Here is a 15,092-nt window from a genome sequence, read left to right on the forward strand (position 1 = left end):
CATGAACACCAACTGACAGGCTACAGTGGAACAGCTCACCGTCCAAAGGAACCAGGGGGCATCCAGAAACATTTCTACAGCAACAGTCCAACGCACCCTTCTGCGAATGAGGCCTTGAGTAGATGGAGGTTAACTGCAACCATGCTAACACAGGTACATCGATGAAATTTGCTCAACAGTATGGCGACTGGACTGCTGCTATCTGGCGACGAGTAGCCTTCTCAGACTTGCACATTCAGCTGCATAGAACAGATGGATGTCGGCATGTCCGGTGAGAAACTTCAGAGAACCAACATCCTTATAACCTATAAATTTCATTTTTTTTCGTATTGAAGTGCAATTACAAGAAATAAAGTGACAAGAGTGTCTGCCTTTTCAATACAAAATATCAAGTAAATAATATTACATCAGTCTTGGGACTAGTTTCAGCCACTTAGTGCTTGCTAATCTTCAACGAAAATAAAAATTAAACACATTATGTGATAACTAAAACATATGTATACAAGACAAAGACAATGTTGCAGGAATAATTATATACAGTAGAGTCTCTATTATCCAACCTAAACAGGACCTGGAGTATGTCGGATCACCCAAAATGTCCAATAATACAGAATAACTTTGAAAATTAACTAAAACAAACAGGAAGGCCATACTGTATTACTAATACAATGACATGTTTTACGGTAGTCTTATTTACTGAATTATCAATTCAATTGTACAGTACATGCAGTAATGAACAAAAACATTCCAAATGTCTTACGAAACGAAACTTTTCAACAATGTCTGCTTGTCTGCCGATTCATGTTTTCTTGCTGCGAGATCCTGCCATCGACAAAAAATGAACACCACCATTGCGCTTGCTTCCGGCTATTGTTCAACGTAAGTTAATGCCATTTCTAATGCACTTAATCCTTCACTGTGAGTCATCGTTTTCTCCTTTTTTTTCTGCAATGCCTCCTTCTTCTTCATCTTTCTCATTTTCGTTAGCATCCACAAAATCAATAATATCAGGGTCAGTTAGTTCAAACAGCTGATTTTGTACACACTACTTACATCTTGAATCGTAGCACCCTCACAGCCAGGAATGCAATTCAGTAGGGGAACAATATTTTCCATGTTTTCTTGTACCACCTCCTCTCGATGTTCAACCTCACTCAACAATAAGTTCCAAGACTTTGCTAATGCCGTCGTTTCAACTTCTTCTCAAGACTGTGCTATCCAGTATGCCATGTCTTTCATGTTGATTCGTTTTAACTTTTCTATCATGTCGTTGCTATTGTCCATTTCCTCTATCAGGGATGAAAGGAGTTTCCACCGATATTTCCTCTTCAATGTTTCCAGCACACCTTGGTCCATTGGTTGGCATAATGATGTCACAATAGGAGGGAGGAACATGACTTTGATGTCACCACTTCTAAGTTGCTCTTCATTTGAGTGTGATGGAGCATTGTCTAGTAGAAGAAGAGCTTTTCTAGGGAGATTGTTTGAAGCTAGAATTTTTTCTACATCTGGAACAAACTGTGTAAAAAATCAGTCCTTAAAGATGTCAGCAGACATCCAGACAGCCTTCTGATTCGTGTAATGAATGGAAGAGCATTAACAGAAATGTTTCTACATGTTCTAGGCTTCTATGCTTTACTGATCATAAACAATTTTGCTTTTAAGTTCTCAGTAGTATTACTACAGGCAAGAACAGTAACTCTTTCCTTACTATGCTTGTAGCCAGGTACAGACGTCTCTGCTTGAGCTGCGAGAGATTTTGATGGCAGCATCTTGAAATTTAGCCCAGTCTCATCACAATTAAAAATCTGATCACCGGTTAATCCTTCAGCAAGAGTTATTTCTTGAAATTCCTTTTCAAATTTCACAACCTCTTTGGATTTAGCTGACAGTTTTTCTCTACAGATATTAAGCTGCCTAATGCCATACCATTTTTTCCACCAATCAAATCACCCAGCACTGGCAGTAAAATTAGCGTCCCCTTCATTAAACTCCTTCTGGAAATACACCGCCTTTTCTTGCAGAATGGGGCCAGATATTGGCTGGCCCATTTCCCGGTTTTGAGTGAACCAAATAAATAGTGCTCCACTTACTTTTTTGTACTCACTTTTTTTCACTGTTTTTCTAATTTTCAGTGCATCACTTGTTGCTCTGGTAGAGCATCACTTTTCAATTTCTTCTTTTTTTTTTTCCAGTCTCTCACTGTAACACGTCCAACACCATAATCTGAAGGCACTTTTTGAAGAGTTTTCCCTTTGTCCCATCTCTTTAACGCACTCAACTTGTCTTCCATAGAAACAATCACTTTCTTCCATTTACGCGCCATAAAGGATATGAAAACTATAACATCCGCACCCAACCAATACTACACTGAACAATGACTGAAGACTCGCCGCACCTGTCCTTGAGGAAAAAAGCTGGTCCCACCGCCAGCAGTCAGGTCAGTGCTTGTCCCACGGTCACACTCTCCACACCGGGTGTCCCCAAAATTTAGTCTCCATCAAAAGTTCAAATTATGTCTACCAATGTCAGATAACACGAATTGTCGGATAAGCGAAGGTCGGTTGAGCAAGACTCTACTGTAATAACAAAAATTATGGTTTGGATCTTCTTGTCATAATATGATGAGTGTAACATGAGTTATGACCACAGGCAATGAAATAAATCTGGAAATTAGGAATGAATAAACAAAAAGAAAGAAATTAAAAAGGAGAAAAATGATTTATGAAACTCACCTCTATAGTGAAATGTACAGTATATGTAATGTCTGATGTAGAAAAAACAAACAAGCAGGCAGGCCATGGAAACAAAGGGGTGGGTAGGGAACAAGCACTGACATGTTGTAGCAAGCAGGCAATGGAAACAAGTGAGCAGATAGGGAGAGGGGGGGAGGGGGAGGGAAGGGGGAGAGAAGGGGTGTCCAAGGTCGGTTTGAAGGATGCAGGAAGAAAGAGACTGCTGCTGAGAGGGGAATTTGAAGAGATTATAAAATAATTCTTTTTATCTGAGACATGATTACTAAAGATAGGAATGAAAAGGTCAAATAAAATGTTTAATTTCTCTGAAATTTCACTGAGAAAGAAGATTGCAAAACTGTTCCAAATCGATAAAACAATTTTCCATAATATTGAGGAAGGGGCCTTTTTCCTTAACTGAGAATTTTCATATCTTGGCTGATGTTAGTGAACTTATGGTTAGTGCTGTCCCGTGGCTGAAAATCCGTTATATTTCAGGGCGTTAATATGCTCTAAGTATCTTGTATGGAAGCTCCTAACTTTGACCGAGGCCCTAACTCCACATAAAGATATTATATTATGACAAGAAGATCGTAACCATAATTTTTGTTATTATATGTATTTTAATATAATTATTCCTGCAACATTGTCTTTGTCTTGTATACATACGTTTCAGTTATGTCAGTGAAACAGGTAGGAGCTGCAGTGGCTATTCTTCGATCGTACATACAGAACGTAAATGATAGCATACCTGCCAACTTTACAAAACCAAAAACCGGGAGATTTAGATATGAAAATCAGGAAAAATCGGGAGGAGTCAGGAGATACAATATTGGTAATAAGAGCTTACTCTACATGTCTTGCGCAATGCTGGATTTCTATGGTATATTATAACACTTGTCTCAAAACCCAACTGTTGCTATACGAGGCTACAAGGCTAAAAATTACAATCTCTATTCCCTCACAGGAAGTATGTGAGAGAGATGATTGGTCTCTGATAAATCTTCCGAAAATAGTATAAACTCATGCTCCACACGAGTAAATTAGTCATGCACTTAGATGCCATTACTTAGCAAATGCATAGATTAATATATTGCATCACGTGCCCGCACGATTATGCAGAGCGCAATGTTATTTTTTTTTTTCAAGTAATAAATTAAAATTTGCCAGAATTGTCTCCAAATGTCTCATAATATCTCTAGAAAAGTCACTAGTCCCTATCTTCGACTTTCTGTCAATAAATTACTCAAAAAGACTCGAAATCTGGCGACTAGTCTCTAGAATCAACTAGACTGATGTGAACGAACACACAGCATGCGAGAACGGGAGATTGACAATCGATATACGCATCCCGATATACTGGTTTCAATAAACATCGTACATTCGCGTGTATTTCTCATTAATAAACATTGACATTTCATTTGAAAGCGGCCAATGAGCGAAGGACTTCCGGCCACTTGCATACAAAGCTGAAATGGCAGGATTTGAAAACAAATGTTTGAAGTTCACCAAAAAATAAGCTAAAATTGGGAGAAATAATAGAATGATCAGGAGGCGGGAAAAAATGTCGAAAATCGGAAGTCTCCCGCCTAAATCGGGAAAGTTGGCAGGTATGTGATAGTGTTTTCACAACGATAAATGTTGTTGAAAAATATGTGGAAGAAAACAAGGTTGACAGTGGGAAAAAAAAAACAAAAACAAAAAAACATAAGAGTCTAACAGATGTTTCCAACGGAGTTAATGTAATGGAGGTATGTTTCCTGTTTCACTGCTGTATGTACTGTATCCTGTCTTCTAGAAAGTTTCTGTAGTACGGGTTGTAATTCAAGTGATACCGTAAAATAGAGTTTGTATATTTTTAAATACTGTTAAAAATAATGTATTCAGTATAAGCCCGTAGACATATGACTCAATTATGTGCTATACCTGATCAAAAACGGTATTCTCTATATTTCAACATTTTGATAACTCGAAATAAAATTTAGCTCCCAAGGTAATTCGAGATATCGAGGTTCCACTATACTGTACATTTCACTACAGAGGCGAGTCTCATAAATAATTTTTCTCCTTTTTAATTTATTTTCTGTTTGTTTATTCATTGCGAATTCTTGCTATCATTTCCAGATTTATTTCATTGCCTGAGGTCCTAACTCAACTTTAAAACATCATATTATGACAAGAAGATCACAACCATAATTTTTGTTATTATATGTCTTTTAATGTTATAATTATTCCTGCAACATTGTCTTTGTCTTGTATACATATGTTTTAGTTATCACATAACGTGATTAATTTTTATTTTGTCTGAAGACAGCTACTAAGTGGCTGAAACTAGTCCCAAGACCGATGCAATATTATTTACACATATTGTATTGAAAAGGTCGATTTATTTCTTACAACCAACATCCTGCAACCACTGCTAGACGAACACAATGTGGTGGGGGCAGTGTAATGGTGTGGGGAATGATCTTGTGGTATTTTCTAGGTCCCATCATCCGTGTGGAAAGTACTCTTAACGAATTTGGTTATGAATCCATCCTCGGCGACCACGCCCACCTGTACATGATGATTGTCTTTCCTCGGGAGGATGGGGTCTTCCAGTATGATAAAGTGCCTTGCCTTAGTACTAGAATTGTCTGCACGTGGCTGGAAGAGCATGATCAAGACTTTAAAGTTCTTCCCTGGCCCCCAAACAGCCCCAATCTCAATCCAATGGAACAACTGTTGGACCACCTCGATCACAGTATTCATTGCTTGTCTCCTCCACCACACACCCTTCGACAGTTGTGAAACTAACTAGAGAAAGCATGGCTCTAGATACCCGTGGAAATCTATCAGCACTTAACAGAGTCACTGCCAACAAAGCTAACATCTGTCTGAGCTGCAAACAGCGAGTACTCTGAATACTAGCAAGTGATCATAATAATGCGATTTGACTGTGTATATGATGTGTTCCAAAATTTCTTGGTTCACATCAAACATTCAGGTCTTTAACACATGTTTTAAATTATTTTTCAGGGATCATTTTCAGCCTTGTGTGGAAAAGAACCAAATACATCCTCACAGGCAGAATCTTGTGAAAGTAAACAAATCTGTAAGGTTCCATGTGGGATGAAAAATGGATATTTCCCTAAAAATATTTATAATTAACAAAGATAAAATTCTACAAATATCCACCAGTAGGTTCACTGAAGTGTATGAAGGCTGATCAACAAAGAATGAGACTGATTTTTTCCTGCAGCTTCCGTGACAGTTTCCTATCTGTAACATAAACATTTGAGGAAGAGCGGGTTTTTACGTATAATGTCCGTAGGCGGCAGCACTCTTGTATCAATAGGTTGGTAGTAATGCTCTATTTTGTAGACGCTACGTGCATTTTGCACATCAGACAATGGAGGTGACGCGAGAGGAGCAGTACAGCGCAATCGAATTCTGTTTTCATTTAAACCATACAGCCACTGAAACTTACAAAAAGCTGAAGCATCAGTATGATCCTGAAAGAAAACAAGCCAACACAGTGTGCAAATCACAAAAAAAAGAAGGCAAAAGTTGTTCCATCCGCAGGGAAAGTGATGGTGATCATATTTTTTTACTGTAATAGAATAATTTACCAGCATGCAGTTCCCCCTCATACTACTGCTACTACACATCAGTATTGGCTACACTGAGGAAGCACACTGCAAAGAAACAACCAGAGCTTTCTTGGACTGGGTGGCGACTTCATCATGACAATGCACGGCCTCACGTCGCAAATCAAGTCATGCAGTTTCTGGCTTGATTCAACATTACTTGTGTACCACATCCACCTCATAGCCCTGATCTTGCACCTTACGATTGTTTTTTATTCCCATCACTAAAGGCACAGCTTAGGGATATTCGATTTGAGAACTCTGAAGCAGTGCTCAAGAAAAGTGAGGCGACTCTCAAAGACCTGAGAAAGAATGGTCTGCAGCATGTGTTCAAGGACTGGCAGAGACGCTATAAAAAGTGCACTGAAGTACGAGGGGACTACTTTGAAAAAATTCATGTAAACATTGAAATGGAGTAATAAACATCTGTGAAAAAAATCGGTCTCAGCCTTAATTGATCAGCCCTCGTATTACAGCAGGTACGGCATTTAGGTCACAATGTCTAAAAACAAAATCTATGGTGTTCAGTACCGAACAAATCACTGTTCTTCAACTACAATTTCCATAGGTAGGTCTCTTGCACAAAGCATTCCTTTCAGGATTGTTTTAAAAGAATGTTATGGCAAAATCATTCCAAGTTAAAAGCTTTAAACATGAAGAAAGATATAGGACTTAATTTGACACTTGTCTGCTCCTTTCCATTGCTCCTAACATGAAACTGTCCCCTAACATAAAATTGTCTCAGATGAATATTTCTTTTTACATTAAAATTGCTAATAACCAATTAATATTTTCATGGCTCAAAACACAAAATACAACACTCTTACCTTGCAATGGCCTTTGGCTATATCTAGTCATGTGGTGTTTCACAAGAATGCTGACGCTGGGTAGATCGAATCACGAATGAAGAGAAATTGAATCAAGTTGGCGAGAGGAGATCGATGTGGCAAAATATGAGCAGAAAAAGAGACAGATTGATAGGACACATGCCAAGACACCCAGGACTTTTTCAGTTGGTTCTTGCGGTAAGTGTAGGTGGTAAGAATAGTAGGGGGCAGACCAAGGTATGAATATGACAAAGAGATTAGAGTAGATGTAGGATGCAGTACATGCATAGAAATGAAAACGTAAGCACAGGACAGGGTGGCATGGAAGGCTGCATCAAACCAGTCTATGAACTGATGATCCAAACGACATCTTAATACAATGAATGGCCGAAAGTCATCGGAAGACACTGAATGCGATGTTAATAACGTGTTGCTCCTCTGCGAGCCCTCAAAACGACAGCAATACGACGAGGCATCGACTCTATATAAGGTGCTGGAATCATTCTGGAGGGATCTGGACTCTCGCATCTTGCACTGCTACCCACAATTAATCTTTTGTAGTTGGTGCGGGCTTCACAGAGTGTACAACAGCATCGACAGCATCCCATAAATGCTCGTCTGGATTAAGATTGGTAGATCTGCAGGGCTAATCCATGGTCCTAACTTCACCGGAGTGCTCCTCCAACCACCTGTGTGCCACCACAGCGCAGTGACATAGCACATTGTCCTGCTGAAACATGGCATCTCCATCAGGGAAATCTACGGCCAGAAACGAATGAAGATGGTCTGAAAGAATGTCCACGTAACATGCAGTGTTCCCCCCCAGAAATTTTCGTCATCCGGGTGTCAGGAATGAGTAGCCAGGCAGGAAATAAGGCGTAAGAAAGGGATATGATGAAATTTGAGTTTTTTCACCTCAGGGCATTAATAATACCGGACAGGTACACAATAACTACGAAACTGAACTATTTTAGTGTTATCACAAATTAGACATAACAGAGTATATTGTTCTAGTGTTCTGTTCGTTCATAATCACGTAACACGGGGGCTTACCATGTTGTTGCTGTGGAGTGCCATACAGGTTTGTAACGTCATGCAGAATTGCGCGCGATTCCATGTTAATCCAGGCACCGCCCGAGCATGACACTATGTGGTAGTGAAGCTAAATATTTCAACTCCAATGTAATTTTGCAATTATTCTGACAATAATGAAGATTTGTCATTTAAATAAACAGTTTTACAGTTTAAGTTTGGAACACCCAACGACTCAAATATATATTAATATTATGGATCTAGCACATATCTAGGTTATGTTAGCCGGGCGGTCTGTAAAAACGGCAGGGCGGTCTGCCCATTAAAAAGGTTCTAGGGAGAATACTGACGTGCACCTGTCAGCCCTCCCTGCAGCCGGACAATGGGGCCTAATTGCAACCATGAGAACGTCGCCCAGACCAGAACTGAGCCACCTCCTGCCTGGACACAATTTTGTTGACACGCAGGATCCATTGCTCTCATGCGCCCATCAGCTCAATACAACTGGAACTGGGATTCCATGGACCATACTGTACCCTCCCAATGGATTCCGAATCAAAAGGAATCATTGAAGTTTATGATAATAAAGAAACTAATGGATATCATATGAAGGTATACGTCCAGTTGTTTTACATCCAAACACATTAATAATTCGAGATAACTCGCTCAACTGAATAAGTTTAACGGAAACTGGATGTATATAAAATTCATAAGCTCAGAACCCACTGGTATTCAAATAATTTGTGTCTAGGAATATAATATTTGAGTACAAGCAAATACTGTTAAATGAAAATATTATATTTCTATGGAAGAATAAAATAATTCTCTGTGTGTGACGTTTAGTTCCAATAACGATATATACGACGGAGACCATGGAATGGACTGAATGATAAATGTCAAGTGTGATTTCATCTGCGCTGGTTATGCATTATATAGCCGTTACGGATATTTTCGAGTAATACCAATATAAATGGTCCGTTACTGGACATTATAAATTTTCCAGGTCTCATTCCTGGTTGCCAGATTTTTGCCCCAGTGTGCTAAGTTGGGCTCATCAGTTGGTAAATAGCACACCCACCAAGACGCATGGCTAGTGCATACCATGGAGGCCACTGCGTAGGCTACTTGGAGCCACCGGTAGTGCCAATGCACTATGAGAGACTTAGTCTCATTACCAAAAACTGATGCCTGCCTGGCCATCAGATGATACAGACGTTGATTCCCATAGGAAACCTGAAATATTTGTCCCCAATGAGTAAATTTATAACACCAATATAAATGGTCCGTTACTGGACATTATAAATTTTCCAGCCAACTCATTTCTGGTTGCCAGCGTTTCGCCCAAGTGTGCTAAGTTGGGCTCATCAGTTGGTAGTCGGTTATGAAGCAATCGATTGGTACATAGTTGAAGAAGACGACACGGATTGTTAAGCGTGTTCCTTTATCTGAACTCCCAATTATGAGAGTGTCTTATGTCAGGGAGACTATTCCTCAAATGTCAAAAACATATGGAAAAGAAGATATATGCCAATGATTTATTATGAATTTATAAAAACTCAAGCCAAGATATTACTGATATAATAGAATAGGGCTTTGTTTTAGAAGAACAATGTAATTGAAAAGAAGGAGATTGAACATCACATAAGACAATTATGCACGACAAGATGGAAGCTAGTCATAAGTTGTAGGAATCTGAATAGTTGTCGTATAATAATACGAGAAGTAAATTATAAAATTACAAGATATGGCGTTTAATATAAAGATAAGAAGGCGAGTGTCGCAAAGAAACGCCAATATATTTATTTTTGGTGTGTAATATCATACTAATCCTGTTGTAAAAGTTTCAGGTATCATGATGCATACCTATATGAAGGATTGTTATCGTGAGCCAACAACCAGCATGAATGGAGGCCTAAGCCAGGGTGGAACACTGGCGGGTCTGGAAATATGTTGAGATGATTAAAACCATGATGTTACAACAGCCGAAATGATGGAGCTGTATCTGCAAGAATCCGTCAATGCGATAAGTAACCAAAAGATTGTCCTTTCCTTTATTTTATTACGTAGATGCATTACAGTAGTGTAGATTTTCTTTCACGTTATTAGAATGTGACGTGTTCATATGATACAGCGTGAGTGATATGATATGATCGTCGCTACGTATTTCACGACATCCGTGGAGTGTCGTTAATCTTCTAAATAATGGTGTAATTGGAGTCATAGTTTTCCATGCACTATTCAGCTGATTTTGAGCAAGCAACTATAAAGATTTATACAGGGATTTTACTAACAATTTGTCAATTATGTTTCGTGAAGTACCGTCTTCATAACTAATTTTTTTTAACGTGCCAGTTATTGCATAGATAATTCTTAATGGAGCAATCATAAAGCAATTGATATGTGTCGAGATTGGAAATCTTTCTACAAAGTAATGCTTATGTTATGCATTTAAATCTTAGTAAGAGAAATATTTGAATTGGACCGCGATGACATAATGGCGAGTTTCACACGTATTTGGGAATGAGATAGTCTTCTTCGGTGATAATGTGCTTGTATGATTTGAATGAAGGATTAAGAGTAAGCATGATGTATATGTGAAATGATAGGAAGTATTGAATGATAGGGTCGTCGATATACTGAAATGATAATATGCGCGATGATTATGGTATAATAGTTCCTTGGGAAATAAGCATTACGAGCAATGTAATGTAGTCTTCGAGAATCCCAATGAGGTTAATGTTGAGGGAAATAAAATAGGTCTTCATCATGTGAATATACTGATTGATATTGATAAATGGACAAGTATTTAAACGATGACAGTTATATTTCCCGAAGGATACTGGCATACTGAATGTGTGAATGGTCATCAGAACATTAACCCATGATACAGTGATGAAGCAAATTTCATGCATTTGTGTAGATAATTGCGGTCGGAAGATCTTCAACACCAAGTAATACCAATGAGAAATGCGAAATATTGTATAACTGGAAATAATATTAGTGTCGTATGATGTAATGCATAACTTAGTACTTCCTATTGAGTATTTGTTGATGTATTACACGTCTTGTAGTCAGTATTAGAACTTCAAATCTTTACAGGAAAATTTATGGTCTATTCCAAATCCTGTGGGACCATGATAACTCCAAATCATGATTATCCTTGATGATGTTGTGTAGCTAGATGTTTGATTCATTTAGGTGCAGCAATTTTTAGGATTCCATGAGTATGCTGTTCCTGTTCTGCAATTTGGGTTATTATAATGAAGATGAGCTGCGAGTTTCATTTTGATGTACATGATCGTTATTAGGTTTCACGACGTTGAATGCAGGTTACTGACGAACACTCAAGTTGTTAATTAGGTTTTCACTAATTTGTGCGATGATTTTTATGATATATTAATAGAATACCGGAGGACAAGATTTTGGCCAACAAACGACAGATATAAACGAATAAATGTTTTCCTATCTTATTCTTGCTGGCGAACGGAAACGAATAAGGTAAATAATTAAATTAATAATCAGATATTCTAAGCCTTCAGCAGATCATCATGTTGGACTTGATGAATTATTTGAAATATTAATGTAACGTTAAATTGATCATCAACATGTTTCTTTATTTGTCATCATCATCATCATTTCCCTTTATCCAGCTGTAGCTGTACAATATTATAATGCCTTATGTGTGAAGAACATAACAACCAATGAAAGCATACAGATATTTATTCAAATGTGTTGATTGTCATATTCGATTTTCTTTATTATCCGATCATGTTGTTACTTTCAATTATTATTAATTATGTTTCATTAGAAGATGGTATAATTAAATCAGAATATCCTTCTAAACAAAATAAATTCTTGATGTTCTTATTTATAGATTAAGAATTAGGATAATCTCAAATAGTTATAAGATACGTATTCCTGTGATAATAATAATATAAAAGAATTTATTGGACTCCAACCTATTCAATACATTACTGGATGTTAACATTTTTAGTTAAACATCGTTAAAATGGAGACATGTTTCGCCCTCCATGTGGGGCATCATCAGTCATATCAAAGCACCTCAAAATTAAACCAGACGTCTGGTTGGAAATTATGAGCAATATTTGTAAGAAAGAATACATTAAAAACACGTACAAAGTCCTATCCAAAACGAAATAACAACAGACTAGTTAGGTACACATAGTAAAATACGCTAGTGGTTTCTTAATATTAAAATGAGGTTATCATATGCACAGTATAAAAATGGAAGTAATCAAAGTCCGTATGATATTGAGTTCGATGGTAGTTCTGCGTAGTATATACAAATGTTGGCAAAATAAAACACAATTTATAATTACTGTACACTTATTTCTAATTGTTAAAAATGATGAGGTAAAACATTCCAATTTGACTATTTGTAATTTGGCTCCAACCAAAATAATTCGCCCTAGGATTCATGAGGTAGTCAAACTCCGTTGGTCACTCTCTATTTGAATGGAGTGCACAGTGCAAGTGAACAGCTTTTGTTGATTATAAACTGAGGCTGTGCTAAGACAGAGTTAAAACAACACCAGCTTCAAATGAAGATAGTTAAAAACATCATTAGGTTCTTCTTAGTTGACTAAAAATTTGCGTATATTTTGTTGTTGAAGTGTGGGAAAGTCAGTTGTTGGTTGAATGGGCAACGGTCGAAAATGTTGTGCAGTGCAATCGGTGTTTGAGCTGTCCTACATGTGAGGGAAATCTGAAAATGGAGGATTTGTCTTAATTAGTTAAGTGAAATGACGGAAAAAGAAAAAAACGGGAAAATCATTGAGAAATGAAAAATGTGAAAGTTAAAAATTTACCTTGAAAGCTGTTGAGCTGTTGCCTAATTGTTAGGAGGTTTGTGGAGCACTGGCTGTCGCTAATGTCCTGCTCCTCGTGTTGTACGTGTGACGTCTTAGAGGAGGGGAGTGGATTTGAGAAGGCGGCGCTGTGGGTATGTGATTGGCGCTTGGGGAGGAGTTGTGTGTATTGGAGGGAGAATAGGGGCGTGATGAGTTGAGCGGTTTAGTGGGGGTGCTTGGAGAGCTTGTTTTGAGGATGTTAACAAGTCTTTTGTCTTTCAGATTTAAACTATTGAGCGAAAATATTAATTGTTCGTAAAGAGGGCTTCGGTTGTCTATTGGATCATTTAAATTCTTATTCTTATTATATTTTTGGTCCAAAAAAATGTATAAATTTTCGAACTCGGTCATGAGCCTGCCTTTATCTAGTCTTTTTAAAATTTGGAGATCCTGTTCGATTGTGGTAAAGCTATGTCCGGTGTCTTTCATATGGATGCTCATGGCTGAGTGTTTATTGTGCTTTTGGGCATTGAAATGTTCTGCATATCTAATTGCAAAGCTCCTACCAGTTTGACCGATATATGAACTGTTACATTCAGCACATTTCAGTCTATAAATGCCAGAGCCCGAAAATTTATTGTTGTCCGAGTTTATCTTATTGTGGTTGAAAAATAGCTTTTGATTAGAATTATGGGTCTTATAGGCTACCCTAATATCATGTTTTTTTAAAGGGGTAGCGATTTGATGTATAATGGGGTTAATGTAGGTGAATGATGCATATTTAGGCTTATTAATTTTTATTGGGGAGAGGTTTGTGGCCAATTTCAATTTCACTTTATTGATTATTTTCTGTATGATTGAGGGATTGTATCCATTGAAAACAGCTATTTCTTTTATGGTACTTATTTCTTTTTTTAAATTGACGGTTGACATGGGAATTTTTAACGCTCTGTACACTAAACTGTAAAATGAGGCTTGTTTGTGCGATTGTGGGTGAAGAGAATTTTGTTTTATGGTTGTGGGAGTGAATGAAGGTTTTCTGTGAATCTGGAAATCGAAATTGTTTAAGGTCCTGGTGATTGTAATGTCTAAAAAATTGATGATATTATTATCCTCATCTTCTTTAGTAAACTTGATGCAATTGTCAAGGCTGTTTAAGTAAGTTAGTATGTCTTCACTATTATTGCAGCTTTTGTCTATTATTGCTAGTGTGTCATCGACATAGCGTAGCCAAAGACACAAACCGTTAATGCTGTTTGTTATTTTACTATTTTCGAGGTTGTCCATATAAATTTCGGCGAGTATTCCCGAAATGGGATCACCCATGGCTAGACCTTCTTGTTTGTATATCTTATTATTGAACGTAAAATAATTGTTATGAAGGACGAAAGTTAGTAATTGTAAGCATTCTTCTATTTCTAACTGACTTAAGGTGCTGTGTTTAGAAAGATTAGTTCGTATGATTTCGATAGTTTTTTTAGCGGGAATGTTCGAGAACATATTGGTAATGTCAAATGAGCACATTATGTGGTTAGGCTGCAAATTAAATTTATTTAAAGTTTCGCATAATTCTATTGAGTTTTTAATAGGGTGTTTATTGTGAAATGTGAAGTGTTTCTTAAGGAATTTTTGGAGGAACTGAGAAGTTTTGTACGTTGGGCTATTTCGGCTATTTATGATGGGTCGAATGGGAACATCATTTTTATGTATTTTTGGCAGTGATCTGACGGTGGGTAATTTGGGATTCATATTGATGAGTTTCTGATGTTCGTGTTCATTAAATAAGAAAGGTGAATTTTTTAGGATTGTTTTTAAATTACGCTGAGTTTTTAAGATAGGATCTTTTGAAATTATTGAGTAAGAATTATCGGAAAAGAAATCCTCCGTTTTTTTGACGTAGTCGTGTTTATTCATTAGGACTACGGCATTGCCTTTGTCGGCTTTCGTTACTATAACATTATTGGTGTCTACCTTTTTTCTTAATTCGTGGGTTTGTTTGAGAACGGTGAAATTATTGATGTCGGAAACTTCTTTTATAAGGGTGGGTAATTTCTTTTT

The 15,092-nt window shown here is 37.4% G+C and overlaps 1 protein-coding gene across 1 annotated transcript in view; it reads right to left on the bottom strand.

Moving 5' to 3' along the window:
• LOC136863220 (methionine aminopeptidase 1) overlaps window positions 1-15,092 on the bottom strand; it is a 405,036-nt gene that overhangs the window by 175,973 nt on the left and 213,971 nt on the right. The window lies entirely within an intron of this gene.

Source organism: Anabrus simplex, chromosome 2 (genome assembly GCF_040414725.1).
Source record: "Anabrus simplex isolate iqAnaSimp1 chromosome 2, ASM4041472v1, whole genome shotgun sequence".
Lineage (NCBI taxonomy): Eukaryota > Metazoa > Arthropoda > Insecta > Orthoptera > Tettigoniidae > Anabrus > Anabrus simplex.